The sequence below is a fragment of the Lissotriton vulgaris genome, chromosome 11 (genome assembly GCF_964263255.1).
Source record: "Lissotriton vulgaris chromosome 11, aLisVul1.2, whole genome shotgun sequence".
Classification (NCBI taxonomy): Eukaryota; Metazoa; Chordata; class Amphibia; order Caudata; family Salamandridae; genus Lissotriton; species Lissotriton vulgaris.
Window position 1 is genome coordinate 747,645,280 of NC_141699.1, and position 18,528 is coordinate 747,663,807.

An 18,528-nucleotide genomic window follows, 5' to 3' on the forward strand; every position below is an offset into this window, starting at 1 on the left:
CGTCATCAAACTAGGATTGCTAGCTTACTTAATCAACAGGCCCTGACAATAGCTAAGCCAAATGGGTACTCAGGTAAACGGTCGAGTGCAGATCCTAATGCTCTGTCAGCTAAGGTAATTAAAAGAGCACTCCCCTTATTGGAAATATGTTTATACATGCAATCCCCTGTAGATTTGATTTTGAACAGTTTTGCAGAGATCACCAAAATAATAAGAGAGGAACTATTCCGCAAGCAGAATTCCAATCCCTCTCAGGGGATAGGCTGGTTTAACACCCAATGTCGTAAGGCTCTTTCTTCTTTGAAGGAGGCCCTACGTAACCCTACCAGGGATGTTCTTGTAGTGAGAAAACTTAGAAAGGAATATAATTTGGCCATCAAATTGTAGACGCAAAATAAAAAGGGACTTATGGGAACAACTTCAAGAGAGTTGCTGAACCAAAGATAGCTCTGCATTTTGGCGCACAATAAAATCTCCCTTTCTCTCAGAGTGGAGTTCATCACCCAGGATAGAAGTAGCTGTCTCTGCTGAGAATTGGGTTACCCATTTCTCCCCAAAAAACTCTGGGGGACAATTAGCACAGAATGATGGTGAGCAAACAAGGATGGGCCCCTCCTCCACTTCCAAAACTTACCCTATGCAGTTAGTCTTTGGTCATAATGAAGTCATTGCTGCATTGTCAGCCTCAAAATCCGGCAAAGCTCCTGGCCCAGACAGGGTTCCGTTGGACATCTTTACCCATTACCAGGAGCTCGGGTCTCCGATCTTGACCCGTGTTTTTGAGGCAGCAACATCTGTTGGATTGATTGACTCATGGTCAAAGTCTACGTCACTCCCCATTTTTAAAAAAGGTGATCGCACTGACCCTGCATGCTACAGGCCCATAACCCTCCTTGATTCCCTTGGCAAAGTGGCAGGTCGACTGGTTCTCGAGCGACTACATGACTGGGCCGAGGCCAATAAAATTATGACCGACCTTCAATATGGGTTTCGGAAGGGTCTGGGCACGGTAGAGCAGCCGTTAAACTTTTCCCTTTTTATTGGCAAATATGTTGGGGCTAAGAGTGGTAGTCTACACCTTGTATATGTTGACCTCTCTGCAGCATTTGACTGTGTGTCTCACTCAAAATTATGGTCAATTTTAACTGAACTGGGTGTTGACCAACCCCTGGTCACATTTTTATGTGAACTGTATTCTGGCGCTTCGGCGAGGGTGAGATACGGGATCCATGGTGATCTTACATCGTCATTTGCCATTTCCAGGGGAGTTAGACAGGGCTGTGTACTGGCTCCCTTCCGTTTTAATCTTTATACTAATGGCCTAGAGTTGGCTATGTTGGAAGGGAGCCAGGACCTCCTCATAATAGCCCATCGCCCTATCCCTGCATTATTATATGCAGACGACGCTGTGATAATGGCAAGTACCCCTAACCAGCTACAGCACCTTCTTAACAACTATTGTAACTATATGTCCTCTCTGGACCTAAAGGTCAATATTAAAAAGACTTTTGTCATGCATGTGGGCAAGCGGTTAAAGAAACCCAAACCGATTGTTATTGCCAATGACCAGCTGGATTGTACTAACACCTATCCCTATCTAGGCATTCTATTCGACAGTAAAATGTCTTGGAGGCAGGCTATGTGCAGTAGGAAACTACTGTTTCTACGAGCCACCACGGCCCTGGTAGCCTTTGGAAGAAAGCTTGGTAAACCTCCCCCCGAAGAACTCTTGAAAATTTATTATGCCAAATGCCATAGTGTGGCTGTATATGGCGCGGGGGTTTGGGGCCATGCTGCGGCAGATGCTCTTCAGGTTGTAGAAAACACTTTTATTAGGTATGTGCTGGCAGTTCCTAAAAGTGCTCCAACTTACGGTAGCCATATCGAGTTGGGTGTGGACAATATTACTGATAATATCAAAATTCAGCCCATTCTCTTATAGCACCAAGTGTGGACCACAGAGCAGTGTCATCTGACCCTCACCCTTATTACCGACTGCCTGGGCTTGGTATACTGGGCCAAAATCCCCTGGTTGGCCTATGTGAACAATTTTTGGGTGGACCTAGATCTGTCTCTGTATTTTCTTGTGCCATTAACTATGTCAAACATTTCAAGGAAAAAGTTGAAAATGTTATGTTTATCCCATTTAAGGGAGTTGCGTCTATCTCAAGAAATTAGCAAGCCCTCTAATATTCAGATTCTAACTGTTCAAACCACTTCAGGCATCCAACCGTATTTAAAATATCATTTGAACGCACATGAAAAATATCTTCTTACAAGGTTTCGTTTTAATACTTTCTTTCGTATGATTTCTTTCCCGAAAAAACAGGATTGGTCTAAATCTATCATCAAATGCCCATGTGACGACTCCTCGGACCAATCCACAGTTCACGTTATACTATTTTGCAGGCTTTATGAATTGCCTCAAGCGCTAGATCATTCCTCTACTCTCATTCATGGGCTTGAGATCCTGTTGTCCCGCTTTTTTGGCTTTGCAATATTTTGATTCCGTATTCGTTGCCAAATGTGTAGCATGTTTTCTGAAAATGTGTATAAAATACCAATGCAACCTTGATTAATTGGCTGTTTTTAACGTACTAGCACTTTATTATCACATCCTCTGTCTTTTTAACTATCCTAACAAATTGTTATCTTTTTAAATGTACGTACGTTTTTTGGGAATTATTCCTACCGTTGACCAAATGTTTTAAATTGTATGTTGTAATGTTCTTTTTATGGTTCCTACAAAATTATGGCAAACGAATAAAAGATTTATGACTGAGTAAGGATGGAATTTCCAAAGTGCCACTTGGGTTCTTCTTATATAGCAATATAATGCCGCGTATTCCAAGTAGGGATTACCGTAGGAACGGGCCCTAGATGCAAGATGCCTATGATATCAATGTCCCTGTTTTTAACAGATTTGACCTTTTCTCAAACTTGGAGGAAATAGATTGACTGAGTTATACACCACCAACTCTGGTAATGTCATCCGAACAACAAGCCTTTTTTTCTGGGATCCAGGCAAACCCTGCTTTCTGCAGGCTGAATAGCTTTGTGACCACTATAAACCCTAGTTCACATGTGTCATATACTGTATTGGATCATCCCTCAGAGTTTCGGACCCTTGTCTCAAATAGAACACTAATAGATGTAGATTTGGTCCCGCACACTATTAGTGAGAATGGTTCAGAAATTTCAGGGATTGATTCAGATATTTCTCTAAGGCAGAATGTCCCAGATTGTAACAGCCTGGAAGTAACAAATGTAGAAACATGTAATATCTTATTTTGGAATGTAGCGGGGCTGCGAACAAAAATCACTAATGACATATGGCTCACTTTAGTTGTTAAATTTCAGGTGCGCTGTCTAAAGGAGACATGGGCCAGTACAGCAAGGCACATGGAGGGGTATAAGACTTATTTTTCACCCGCTATTCCCTTGATTTCTGGTACGGCTAAAGGAGGTCTGATAGTCTATATTTCAAATCTCCTGGTGTTTAGGTCTATAATTTACTCGAAATCTGATCCCAATTACCAAATTGTAACCATTCATATGAATAAGAGAAAAGTTAGTTTTGATCAATGTTTATAATAATATGCATAAGGACCACTTGATCTTAACCTTAAAAGAAATTTGCTTCACTCTTCTGGAGATTCGGAGTAGGAGCACTAATCCACCTTTGGTGATATGGGGGGGGGGGCATTTTAACATATCGCCATGCAATCAAAGTAGTAACTTAACATGTGCCTTATCTGATGAAAACAGTGTTAACTTAACTAATTTCCCTCACACTATAAGTGGTGAATGCCTAAATGAGACATTATTTTTACTTGAAATGGGATTTACAAACTAATTAATTTCACCACCAATCCCTCTCTCGCAAACGTTCAACTGTAGAGGTGCCAGTACCGTTATAGACTTCATCTTCATTACGGATAGGGATGCCACCCGTCTGACTAACTTTAAGACCCACGAAAATGCAACCAGTGATCATTTTCCAAATAGCATTTCTCTTTCCTGCCCCTCTAATACGGATAGCAATAGGTCTAAAAGTTAGGGCCGATAAATCTGTCCATTGATAGAACAAATGGATATTCCCTCGGATGGGCAAAAGTTGACCCACAGCAAACTCCGAAAACAGTGGTAGTGAATTCCTATGATTCGAGGAGGTTCTAAGTAACTTCTCGGTAATTACCAAGAAGATAAATAAAATATTATTTGTCAAACAAAAAAACAATAATGGGAAGAGCAAAGGTTGGTTTAACAAGACCTGCACTAAGGCATATCGTGAGCTAAAAACCGCTCTACAAGCTGAGGTGAGTGATAGAAATAGCATTATACAGCTAAAAACAGCATATAATCAGGCCATAAAATCGCGAAAACTAGAGCTGAAAAAAGAACTCTGGGCTGAACTACATAAAAGCTGTAGAAATAAGGACAGTGCTGCCTTTTGGAAAGTTCTCAAAACCCCTTTTTTTTCAGAAGGGGGTCATGGGCCGACAGTTGAAATTGCTATTGACAAAAACCACTGGATAGAACATTTTTCCAACATTTTTAGCCTAAACATGGATGTAAATTCTGTGACAGACAATAATTCCATGACAAGGTGCCTTCCTAGTCCTGTATCTTTCTCCATAGACCTTGACATTAACTTATCAGACGTTGAAGATGCTCTACTGTCAACTAAAGGAGGAAAGGCCCTGGGCCCTGATGGGGTCCCAGTGGATTTCTTCAAATGCAATATGGACTTATGGTCACTATTACTGACAAGAGTATTACAAGCTACTTGTTCAGAGAGGCTTATCGATTCATGGTCAAATTCAATCTTAGTCCCAATCTTTAAGAAGGGAGATCAACAGAATCCGGCCTGTTATCATCCCATATCCCTTTTGGATTCCTTGGGAAAGGTGGCAGTTCGTATTCTTCTTGAACGCCTACACCAATGGGCAGAAGTTAGCAATGTTCTGTCAGTCTCCAATTTGGGTTCAGGGAAGGTCTGGGCACCATGGAACAAGGCCTTAATTTGCCACTTCTTATGGGAAAATATGTGAAAGCTAAGAGGGGAAAGCTCTACATGGCCTATGTAGATTTGACTGCTGCATTTGATTGTGTTAGTTACGCCAAACTTTGGACTATCCTAATAGAAATGGGCGTGGATATCTCTATAGTTAACTTCATTAGAGATTCCTACACAAATGCTACGACCAGGGTGCGGTTTGGCGCAGGCGGAGAGCTCACGGCACTGTTCAAAGTAGAGGGGGGGGGGTTAGGCAGGGTTGTGTCCTGGTTCCTTTCCTTTTTACACTCTATACCAATGGTCTTGAAAAAGCCATGCTAGAGGGGAGCCAGGACCTGCCTTTGCTAAAGAAGCGTCCAATACCTGCCCTACTCTACGCGGACGACTCTTTGATCTTAGCAAGAACCTCCCTAGAGTTACAAGGCGCCCTTAATAGGTATCATGCATTCATGGCTAACTTAGAATTAAAAATCAACATAACAAAGACATTTGTAATGAGCTGTGGGGCTGGGCAAAAAAAGCAGAAGGACATCTTCATAGAAAAAGCGAAATTAGAACCAACCGTTACATACCCTTATTTAGGCATCTTAATTGACAATAAGGGCTCCTGGAGACAAGCAATATTCGCCAAGAAACTCCTCTTTGTGAGGGCGACTACCTCATTGGTCAATTTTGCCCGGAGGCTAGGCAGGAGGCCCTCGGCAGAAATACTTCAGATATACCAAGCCAAATGCACTAGTACGGCAATATATGGGGCTGGTATCTGGGGGTTCTGTGGGGTAGATGCTATACAGAAAGTGGAAAATGCTTTTTTGAGGTATTTACTGGCAGTTCCTAGAGGGACATCAACGTATAACTGCCATGTGGACCTAGGAATACCCTACATCACTGACATAATAAAAGCACAACCAATTCTGTTATGGCATCGTATTTGGTAGTCTCCAAAAACATAATTTAATTTGGAGATACTGAAAGACTGCCTCGCCCTTGATTATGTCGATAAGATTGGGTGACTCATGTACGTGAAAAACATTTTAGTTGACCTGGGCCTTTCAACATATTATTATAATCCAGCGTTGATAGCTCAGATCCCAAGGAAACAGTTTAAAAAGCAGTGCATGGGGCATCTGGAGGGGCTTAGATTGCTTACTGAAGCTAACAAGTGTTCAGTACAGTTCAATCTAATGATCCAAACCACCCTAACGATATAACCATATCTGACTTTCAATATAAATGGGCATGAGAGAATTGTGCTAATACGGTTTAGGATGAATACATTCCATCATTTGATATCCTTTCTGAAAGTGAATGACTGGACAAAGGTTCTGTCATTTTGCCCTTGTGATGGCATATTTGCCCAGTCGACAATGCATGTGGTCTTGTTTTGCAAGTTCTACAAGGAGTGGAGGGGAAGATGGATAAAACTAATTTTAAGAATTTTTGGTCTGAGATCATGTCGCCCAGCCTTCATCGCTTTACAATGCCTGGAATCAGTGTTTTGCGAAAAATATTGCGCAATTCCTGAATTTGTATTAGGCATAGGAAAAATCTTGAATAGTATGCACATTGTATATACTTAAATGCGAATAAGGTCCTTTTTAAATCAGATGCTATAAGCTCTTAATTTTCGTTTCTTTGATCTTGTCTATATTCTTTTAATTCGCTTAAATGAATTTCAATTCCTGAATGAGTAGATATTTTAAATAATTTAATGTATATAGCGAAGGTAGTGCAATTTTGAAATGTAAATTGTATTTTTTTATTACTGTACTTTTATGGTTTTTCTATATCTTATGAAAACCGAATAAAGGAGTTGACTTGACTTGACATCTGCACTGTATGATGGAATGGCTAAGAAATTGGAACAGGTGGGGGTTATACTATTGGCAGATTTATATTCCAATGCAGAAAGAAATTCTTTTTTAGAATTAGTTCAAGAATTTGGCATACACAAAAACTCATGTTTAAATATTTACCAGTTCAAAATCTAATTAGAGGGCTCTCTATAGGCCTTATCAATATGGATCCGGTCCCTATACTGAAAATGATGAAAAACTCAGACAGTAAAATTAAGGATTTTTATCAAGAATTAATGGTAAAGATACCAGATGATATAGGTAAAATAGGATCTAAGTGGGCTAGTAAGCTTCAGGATGGGGAAATAGATATAAATATGGTATTGGAGATTGGGAATAAAGTACTTTTGGCAGCCAACCTCAAAGCACAGCAATATAAAACTGTATATGATCTTTATTACACGTTGGCTAAACTATTTGGGTGCGGGAAGAGGCAAACTGATAAATGCACAAGATGTCAGGTGGGCCCGGCAGATATAATACATATTTTTTTTTCATGTGAAAGCTGAACCTGTTAAAAGAGGGTATCGAAAAACTCTGACTCCAGATACTAAATAAAGAGACTAAAATTACTTTCTACTGAGATGCTTTTAGGCTTTGATGCTCGATTAAATTTAATTTTGAGGGAGCAGGATTTAGTTTTTTTAACACCGGTGATAGCAAGCTTACTGATTGCCACGGGTTTGGAAGGACAGTGATCCACTTACATATTCTCAATGGTCTGTAGGCTATTATATCTTGGCCACCACAAAATTGCTCTGTATAAAGGTAAAGGGGCAAGGGCCAGGAGGAAAGTATATGGGAACTATATGAAATTATGTAAATACATGGAATTAGTAAAGAACATCATGGTGTTCTGGCCTGTAGGAAAATTTGAAAAAAACGCCAATTGTATGTAAAACAGCAGTCTTTCAGTATCTCCATGTATCTGCATGATATCTCCGATTTTCAAATTTAAAAAAAAAGAGAACTAAATATGTAATAGTAAAAGAGTGTAGTAAGAGAGAAATGGGAAACCAGCAAAAAGAACTAAAATGCATGTCAAATAGGGAAAAAGAGTGTCCGGTGCAACTCTCAAGTCGTTCCAGGAATTACGGGAAGAGTTCCACATGCCTAAAACTCAATTCTTCAGATATCTACAATTTCGTCACGCACTGGCGCCTAGCCTGGTTGGGCTGGTGTCGCTGCCGGAGTTCAGCCCTGTGGAAGCGAAGGTTTTCACGGGAGATCTTGGGGAGAAAAAGGTGTCCCGCATCTTTCAGACGCTGGTCACCCACTGCTCCTCCTCCCTGCTCCCATTGAAGGACGCCTGGGAAAAGGACGTAGGGCCCTTGGATGAGGATGACTGGAGGGAGGCATTGGAGTCCCCACGCGGGACCACTATTGCGGTACGACTCCGACTAATCCAATTCAAATATTTGCACAGGGCTTACTATACACGGGAGCGGCTGTGGAAGGCAGGCCTGATTGCGTCCCCGGAGTGCCTGCGCTGTGGAGCTGAGATAGGTTCCCTGATACATACTGTGTGGTCCTGTGCTGGCGTGACTAGGTTCTGGAATGTTGTGTGGAGTTGTTTGTCAGAAGTGCTGGGCTGGGATCTCCCCCGCACTCATCGTCTGGGTCTCCTTCATGTGCTAGAGGGCGTGGGTGGGAATATTTACAAACGCCACCTTTTGCTGTTGGTCCTAGTGGTGGCCAAGCGGGACTTGGCATGAGCGTGGAAGAATAAGCGAGCCCCCCCCCCCCTGAGAGCATGGAAGTCTGGACTGGATTATTTTATGGGGCTAGAGCGCCCAGTGTTCAGATTACAGGGGCTTGACTCTTGATCCCCCAGCAGAACCTGACGACAATCTGGATCTGGGTGATGGGCACTAGGCCTAGAGTGACGCATGGCGCCTAACATACGGACAGCACCTACAGGAGGCTCGATGTGATCACGCGTACAGGGCTAGGGAGGGATAAGGGGTGGGTAGTGGGGTTACCGGGTGGTTGTGGGAGGTTGGGGGTTAGGGAGAAATGTTTCTTTCATTGATTGGGCTACCATGATATACATGTGCTGATAATGTGCAGTGACCTCCTGATTGTGGAGAACTGTATCTATGCCTTTACCTGATCAATCAATAAAATTTGTTGTGAAAAAAAAATAGGGAAAATGAGAGAATAAAGACAACAGGAAAGGAAGGAAGGAAAGAGTAGAAACAAAAGAGGACAGTACATGTCAAACGACGACTGTAATATGTACCTTGCAGGGAACAAGGGAAGGGATGAGAGGTGGCAAGGGACAACAAAGATAGCACACCCAACAAAGGGCAACACAACAGACCAGAACCTCAATATTATAACGTAGATACGATCAGGAGCAGGGTAATGGAACATGGAGGAAAGCATAATGAAATTCAGAAAACCTGTGAGGAAAAAGTTATGTACATAAACGAAACCGAACAACGGCGTATAATAACATAGTATACATCAAGTAAATATAATAATAAACAACAAAAATCGTACAATTAAGATCAGAAGAAGGGGGAACAATTTCCTTTAAAGTGATGGAACAAGAGGAGGAGATAATGGACAAAGGGAACAGTCCATCTAACAGGCGGTAATATACTGTAACAGAACGTCGATCAACAAATGGAAGCAGGAATATGGGAAGGAATGAGATAACTTATCAGTGAACCTGTAAATGAAACCATGAATTATGCAAAATAGAATTGGAAGAGCAATGGAGAGCAAAAAGTAGAGACTGCATCAGTAACTGCAATGTTATAGTGTAACAGACGAAATACTACAGTCAAGATCACGGGAAAGGAAGAGCTGTCTCCATTGAAGAAGTAGAATGAGATTGAATAAATCTACGGAGGTCAGCTGGGTCTTCAAAGGTGGAAGTCTTGTTACGGAAGGTGACTTTGAATAAACATGGATGGAACAAGCCGTATCTTGCACCCAAGGAGCAAAGAGCCGGACGAAGATCGAGAAATTCCTTCCGTCATTTAGCAGTCGCTGAAGAAACATCCTGGGAAATAAACACTTTGGTACCCTGCCAGGAAAGATTCTTTTGGGATTTAGTGGCATTCAGTACCAACAAAAGGTCAGTAAATTGTAGAAATAAAATAATTATTCCACGTGGATGCGAAGGAGCAGACGATGAAGAAAGACAAATTATTCAGTCTATGAGCTCGTTGAAGATTCAGTTTAGTTGTAGAAGGGAGACTCAAACTGTGGCAGGAAAGAGGTAAAGTAAGTGACAGGATCATCACCTTCAAGATCTTCAGTCGCCCTTTTTAACTGTAAAATTTCCTTTTCCAACGATGAGATTTTAGTAGACGAATCCTGCACTTCATTAATTTGATGCTCCATCATGGTGATATGGGACTCCATAGTAGACCATTTAGGGTCCAATGTTTGTAAACAACAGTTGGTTTCCTCAATAAAGGGTCAGAGAGCATGCAATTCCTCCCAAACCATGTCCTACAAAAGTGGGACAATCACTGTGTAACGATAATCCAGATAAGCAGGAAAATGTGTTATAAGTAGTGACACTGGTCCCAGAAGTAGCACGAGCATTCAAATCCAACTTTATGGTGTGATGTAGTAGGCGTTTGCTCCTACCCATGAAGTGTGGAAGAGAGAGTGCAAAAAAAGTAGAGACACCACATAGAATAAAAGATAAAGTACCTCAGAAGAAGTGACAAAATCGACCCTCCACAGCAAAGCATCAGTCATGCAGAAAAAATGCCCAAAATATGCAGAAGCGTTGAAATGAAGTAGTCAGGAGCATCGTGTGAGTAAGTTTGAGGAAAAACCCAGAAGAGAAATACACAAAATGGCGGCCATCAGGCAGTGTAAATAGGTCACCTGAACAAAATTGTTTCCCACGAAGAGGAGCACCAGAAAAGGTATCCACTGGAAGTGCTAACCTTCTGATTCACAATGATATCAGCATAACATGAGGAAAGGCAGCAGTGCCGCTCCTTTACCGAAACAAAGTCGAGTGCGCTGCGGAGCTCAGACGCTAGGCGGCCATCTTAGGTCACGGTGTGCGCAACTCGGCACTGAAGCTTTTAATTTAACCAAGGTGTGATTTATAAACGAACCCATTGCCAGCACACACACACACATTCTTTACCCATGTATATGCTGCACAGCACTCCACCCTTCATGTGTTGTACTTCACACAAGCACTGATGCTTCCATCACATGGTTTAATTGAGCAGGCACTATGCTATTTTGGATCCCTCACAGGCATAATACAATCGGCACATGCACTACTCCCACATGTCCTACACAGTATTACTCTACCCCTGTACTGTACCCTTACCAGGCATACATACAAACATACAGAATTGCTACTCTTCCGCTATGCAGAACTCCATCTACCTGACGTAGGCCAAACTTGAGTTAAGCATACAGTAGCAAAACCTTTAAAAATGCGAGTGCACTTGTAGGCCTCTCTCCAGTGACACAGGGAAATGTAATGTAATCTGGACTTGTATAGCACACTGTCACCCATGGGTATCCTGGCACTGGAGATTACCGTGTAGTAATTGTGTGCATGAAGCGACCAAACCGGAGGAAAGGGGGGGGAGAAAAAGGAGGTGTCTGGGCAGGTCAAAAATAGTGATAGCTGTATTTTACTCCACTCGGGAAGAGCCAAGTTTTCACCTTTTTCCTAAATCGCAACAGGTTCTCTGATTGTCGTAGATCAATCAGGAGTTCATTCCACAGCCATGCTCCGGTCCTGTTTTTTTTTAATTTGGTAGTGCTCACCAAATTTGCTGTTGATGAGCGGAGGCTTCTCGGGGGAATATACCAGGTGAATTTACTCTGCAATGGTTTAGGTCCCAATCTGTGTACTGCCTAAAAGACATTGCAGAGTGATTTGAATTGTATTATCTCTCGGATCGGCAACCAATGGATGTCCTTCAGAGCCAAGGATGTAGAGGACCTGCGTTGCCTGTTTAGAGCTCACTTTGTCGGTAATGTCTGGATTCTCTGCAATTTAAGTATCAGAGTTTGGTGCTCCAAGACGCAAAGAGTTACAATAGTCCAACGGAGCTCACTTTGTCGGTAATGTCTGGATTCTCTGCAATTTAAGCATCGGAGTTTGGTGTTCCAAGAAGCAAGGAGTTATAATAGTCCAACCTGCTCAGAATAACGCTCCTCACCACGTGTTTCCTGGGAGGTAAAAAGTGCCTCTTCGCTACCACTGATCACTACATGGTATGCTTCCACCACCATGCTACTTAACTGTTGCTGAAGGTGGTAGCCTTCCACCACTATGAGGGTAGCATTATTTGCATCCCTCCCAGTCTAAAATGACCACTATCTGAGACCGGCCTATGTCATAGTGCACACGCATGATCCATGTTTGCCTGTGACAAAGTCTGCATTAGGTATCCAGACAACAGTCCAGTTGGCCACTCAGGACAGGGGGGACATGTCTTCAGCCATGCAGAGGACCTTTGTCTCATCAACAGTGATGCACAACATTCAAAAAGATCACAGTAGATACTGATTGTTTTTCACTCAAACTAAGCCTAACCCCCAAAAATGCACAAAATAAGAATGAGTTGGCATTAACAGAAATTGTTTGTCGGGTGCCTTATCAATACAATGCAGAGGACTTTTCTGCCGCAACAGACATGTCCATTTTTTAGTCTCCTGTGAGATTTAATAACATACAGTTTATATGTGCTCTAAAACTAATGGTGCTGCCTATTTTTTTATTAAGTTCTCTTCATTTGACTGGTTTGCAAGATTCACACATGTTTACTTGCTATTGCAAAACTTAAAGTACCGAGTGGAACATAGGGACATTGTGGTGTTAGCTCCGTCGGTTCATTTATCTACATATTGCTGTCTGATATCTACACTGTATTTTGTCACAACAAATGAAAATAACATCTGAAACATTTACACACGGTTTTGTTACCTTGGAGTGTGCAGGTAACTCTTGTATGCGGATCACACAAAAGAGGTTGTTTGATATCATTCACCCTTCAAAGCCAAACCTAGTCAAACCAAAAGATACAGCTGATTGTTTACTCTCTGTCAACACTGGAATAAGTTATCCTACAACAATTTAGACGGAAAAGCCTCACCCACATCATTGTGTCATGCTTCATATTGGCTTGTTTGCCCCTTCATGGTAGGATAATACCACCATGGTGGTCACGACCTCTAGAAGAGGGAGCTCAAAATAAAATATTCTGGTAATCTGAGGCATTCAGATCAAACATTAAAACTACCATTGAGTATCCCCAAGGAAGTATTTTCTTTTCATGGGTACACAGGTCAGGGTTAATAAACTAATATAGCATGATATCAAGAGCTTATGTTTTGGTCATCCTTTATAGATTCTATCTGCCAACCTGTTTCAGCCTCAAATAACCCAAAATGGGTTGAGGGCCTTTGTGCAACACAGGTACCCTGAAAGCCTTACATCCTCATGCACACTTGCAGGTAATATTGGGTCTTACCTTCGATCTATCTCATCAATTATTTTCATTTATGGATCTAAAAGCTCAGTAATGTATGAACTTGGAATCAAACTTCTATAGTGCATCTTTCTTATCGTACAGCTTGCTTAGTCTTTTTATCCCAAAGCTTATTTAATAAAAAAATTAAAATGAGTTTTTAATGGTGCTGAACACATGCTACCAGACTGATAAAATATCACGCATGGCAAAAGCAGTGGACATGCACGGATCGTGCATCTACTTATCCTGTTGAGGGGTTTGAGACTAATAGTCTCACCGGAGGGGGACAAATCCTGTAGTGACGCATCTAAACACACTAAGATGGAATTTCCATTATCTGTCGTACACTGTCATTGTTGTGCATTTTCATGTACATTAAGAATTCAGTCAAGGGAACTGGTAACAGAGCTTTTCCATGGAATGTCTATCTACAAGTCAATCTCAAATGGGATGTCTGCCTCCTATGCCTATTAATTCAGAAGATATTTGTTTTATTATCCTGAGAGAATTTTCAGGGCCAGTATCATTGTCCAGACAATTTTTTGGTCTACATTCTGATTATGGCATACACCTTTCCATTTCGTGTTTAGGTAATCTTCAGATGTCTTTGTTTTTTCATAGATGCCAATTCCCAAAAGATCCCCTGTTCAGGAGCATGCTCGCATTGTGAGATCAACCCCAATGCTATTGTTTCCATTTTAATTTAATCCTGTGATAAAAGCGCACATATACCCATTCTTGTCAAGGTTAATTTGTCTCGGTATCAGGCATGTTGGGCTGCGCGAGCCCTATCATTGGTGGCAGCTGAAATGTACCATAATCGCAATCTTTTATTTTGGTAACTCATTCTACAACAGGGTTCTCCAAAGTCTGTCCCGGCGGGCCGGATCCATGCCAGATTTCAGGATAGCTACATTTATTTAAATTGGGATGAGATAAAAATCTAGCATGGATCCGGTGTTGTGTAATATCTGGTATCCCCTTGGGATCTTGTATCCCCTTCACTTCGGCCGTCTTCGGAGAATGAACTCGGCCCGGGCAGGATCAGACAGAAGCAGTCGATCTCTGCTCCGGCTGAGTGCGGGGATACACGATTTCATGGGATACCAGACAGGCTCAAGCTATACATTATCTGACGTTTCTCTGAATACTGCAGCCACTGCTGCACAAGAGACAAGAAGCAAATCGAAAGCCTTACAAAGAATGAAAGGTTAAATAAATAAACATTAAATTCATACACAGAGTCGAAGTGAAAGAATGGAATGCTTATTTTCCAAGCAAATCGCAACAAGTACAAAGAAAGAAAGGTGAAATAAATGAAAATTAAATAAATGCACGCACGAGTCACAGTGAAAGAATGGATTTTTTTTTAAAGCAAGTAGTACAAAGAAGGAAGCAGTGAAATAAATGAAAATTAAATAAATACATGTTCGGAGTCAGAGTGAAAGAAGGGAATTTTTATATTTTGAAGCAAGTTGCAAGTAGTACAAAAAGAAGGAAGCCTGAAATAAATTTAAATTAAACACATGTACGGAGTCAGAGTGGAAGAAAGGAATTTTTATTTTTTTAACAAATCGCAAGTAGTACAAAGAAGGAAAAGTGAAATAAGTGAAAATTAAACATATGCACAGAGTCGGAGTGAAAGAATGGAATGTTTTTTTAAAAAAGTTTTTGAAAACCTTTATTTGTGTAGATGGTTGCATACAAATACGGGCCTAAAACCCAGAGGCCGGCCACAGAACAAACTGGAAAGCACCAATATCAATAAAAAGTACGGAGTGGTTACACAATACTACACAATGCTGCGAGTCCATAATGCTAACTGAGTGTAACCCCCCGGCACAGGATCACAGAAGGTTGATTTTATGTTAAGTAATAAAGGATCGGTTGTATAATAAGCGTCCTGGTGCACATGGCGGGGAACAGAACCAACAACATTATAATAGGGAATCCATAAACCTGTCAGCAGAATAGTCCAAAGCGTTCAAACCATAGATGCCCTTGCAATTCTTCTTCAATAGTCCACCCGCAACCTCATGTGCCCAACGACAAGTAGAACATCACTCTCATAATAATAAATTATCAATGAGACGGACAAAGTTGCAATCATTATACAGCCCAACCCGGAAAATAAAAGAAAAAGAAAATACTAGAAAAAAGGGGAAAGGGGGACTCCAAGTTACTGCACCCGCCCCACGGCGATAATGGCAATCAACAATCCAGACAGCTAACATTCTTAGGGTGGGGCGGTTAAGTCAGGATAAGCAGAACCTGAAAGTACCATATTATATAGGAATACCCGATCCTCCCCCCCAGACACTCACCCCGCGGGAATCGCGCACAGTCATGGAGACCCAAGAAAAGGACACAAAAGAGCCATAGAAACAAGTAACTATCTAATAGACCCCAATCCACCCTCCCCACCCTGCACCCCTGCAGAAGGCTATGGCCTACCCCTCCCAGCAGCATGCCTGTCGCCCTAAACATGAACCCGAAATATAGAATGAGATAATGTAGGGAAAGGGAAAGAAACAGATAAAAAGGAAAAAAGTAAAGCCAGGGGAGAGGATACCATGTAACAAGGCGCACAGCCCCCGCCCATACAAACAATTAGTGCAGCCCAAAACGGAACTGGCAAGTTTTCAGGTAGCCATACATATGAAGGAATCGACAAATTATCTCAATTTGGGGCAGTCCATAACTCCGTGCACCGAACAGCAGTCCTCCAGATTAAGAACCGGGCTCACCCCAGTCCTTTCTTAGCTATCGCCACGATGTATGAACAAAGCGGAGAGATAAGGCCGCGGAGCAGCCGCTGAGCGGCCAGTGGAAGCAACCCATGGGATCTCCTCCGCCGACGGTAATGCAAAAGCTGTTTACGGCAGTCATGTACACCAGTGGCAATGATCACCAGCAAATCTTCCTGTATGCGAACCAAGACATCGCTACTCCCACCAATATGCGGGAAACAAACAGCAACTACCTCGGGCCCATCCGCATCTCTGAGGGACGGCCCGGGAGCAATGGCGGTCACCACATTGTCTTGCACACAAGAATCCCGGGCCAAGGTCACTTGCCAAATCTTCAGCGCTCGTAGGACGTCGCCAATCATGGGTTCACGCTCCCCAGTGCAGGCCCCAGCACAGTACAGAGGTACAGCATCGACATCCCTGGGCGTTCCACAGCATACGGCATCAGCCGCCATTTTGCGATTACAGCGCCGTCTTTTCGGAACCAACTCCTGGGGTGGGCTCACAAGCAGGGCCCCCGCGGGATCCCCCTCAAACACCCAAACAGCAACCTCGATGCAGAAATGAGGGCCACCAAAAGAGGGGGACCCGCCGGCACCACCGCTCCGCTGGGGCCACTCTCCGCCACCGAGCGATGAAGTTCGGAATGGCCGGGCAAGGCAACAAAGGGGGGAGCCACCAACACGGCGTCCCCCACACACAACTTGCCGCACCTCACCTCTGGATCACCGGACGGTAGTCCCAGGCGCTTTCAGTTGCCTCCGGCTTTTTCGCACAACGGCCTCTTCCGGCCGGCCTCCATCCTCCACCCGAGGCCGCCACCGACACCGTCTCGCCGGCTACCCGCTGAAGGCAAGGCCCCGGACTCCACCCCATGGAGGCCGCACTTCCTGGGAGGACGCCGCTGCGGACCCACCGAACGCCGGAGCCCCCAGGACGGGTGGTAAGTGTCAGCAGACCTTCATCTATAAAATGTTATCGTTTTTGGGCAGGATGGGCGGCAGGATAAATGAGTTTGGGCCGGGAGGCCGGCGGAGCCGAGCTACCGTGCGGCCATCACGATGTCGAGCTTGTCTCCTCCCCCCGGAATTTTTATTTTTGAGATGGAATCACATTGTAAATCAAAACATGAGGAGTGAGAATGACAGAGCAGGGAACATAGCTGAAAAGGTTTTAGATTGCTATGTATGACATTCTCATAAATTAAGTGTAATTATGAGTGACATTTCAACAACTATCAATAAATCAATCAATAATTTGTAAAGTGCAACACTCACCTGTGAGAGTCTCAAGGTGCTGGGGGGGGGAGGGGGAGGGAAGGGGGCTGAGCAGGCCCGGACTGGCCGTTGCGGGCACCAGGCAATCCCCCGGTGCGCCGCAAGGGTGGGGGCCGGTTTTGGGCTCTGGGGGCCGTTTTTGTTACAGGGCTGTTTTTGCAGCATAGCTGCAAAATCGACCCTGTAACAAAATGGGCCGAAAACCGACCCCAGCAAAGAGCTTGTCGCACCCCCAGGGGGCCAGCCGAGCACTTTGCCAGGGCCGGTTTTGGTTCTCAGTCCGGCCCTGGGGCTGAGGGGTTGCTACTGCTCGAACAGCCAGCTCTTGAGGCATCTCCTGAAGGTCAGTAGGTTCTGGGTCTGCCGTAGGTCGATGGGGAGGGTGTTCCATGTCTTGGCTGTGAGGTGGGGGAACGATCTTCCACCGGCTGGCATTCTTTGGATGCATGGGATGGTGGCGAGGGCGAGGTCAGCAGAGCGGAGCTGGCGGTACGGGGGGTAGAAGGTGAGTCGGTGTTGAGGTTTGCTGGTCCAGTGTTGTGGAGCGTGGGTGAGGAGCTTGAAGGATATCCTCTTGTTGACGGGGAGCCAGTGTAGGTCTCTCAGGTGTTTTTTGATGTGGCAGGGGATGTCGAGGATGCGGCGTGCAGAGGCGTTCTGTATGTGTTGGAGTCGCATCTGGAGTTTGGCCGGGGCTCCTGCTTAGAGTGCGTTGCCCTAGTCCAGTTTGCTGCTGACGAGGGCCTGGGTGACCGTCCTTCTGGTCTCAGTGTAGATATGTAGATATTACGGAGCATGCAGAGGGTCTTGAAGCAGGAGGATGAGACGGTGTTGACTTTCTGGGTCATTGATAGCGATGAGTCTAGGATGATTCCCAGGTTGCGTGTGTGGTCGGTGGGTTTCAGTGCGGCTCCCAGTTTTGCCGGCCACCAGGAGTCATCCCAGGCGGAGGGAGTGGATCTGAGGATGAGGACCTCCGTCTTGTCGGAGTTCAGCTTCAGGCGGCTGTTCTTCATCCATTCGGCGACGGCCTTCATTCCCTCGTGGAGGTTGGTTTAGGCTGTGGTGGGGTCATTGGTGATGGAGAGGATCAGCTGGGTGTCGTCGGTGTATGAGATGATGTTGAGGTGGTGCAATTGGACGATG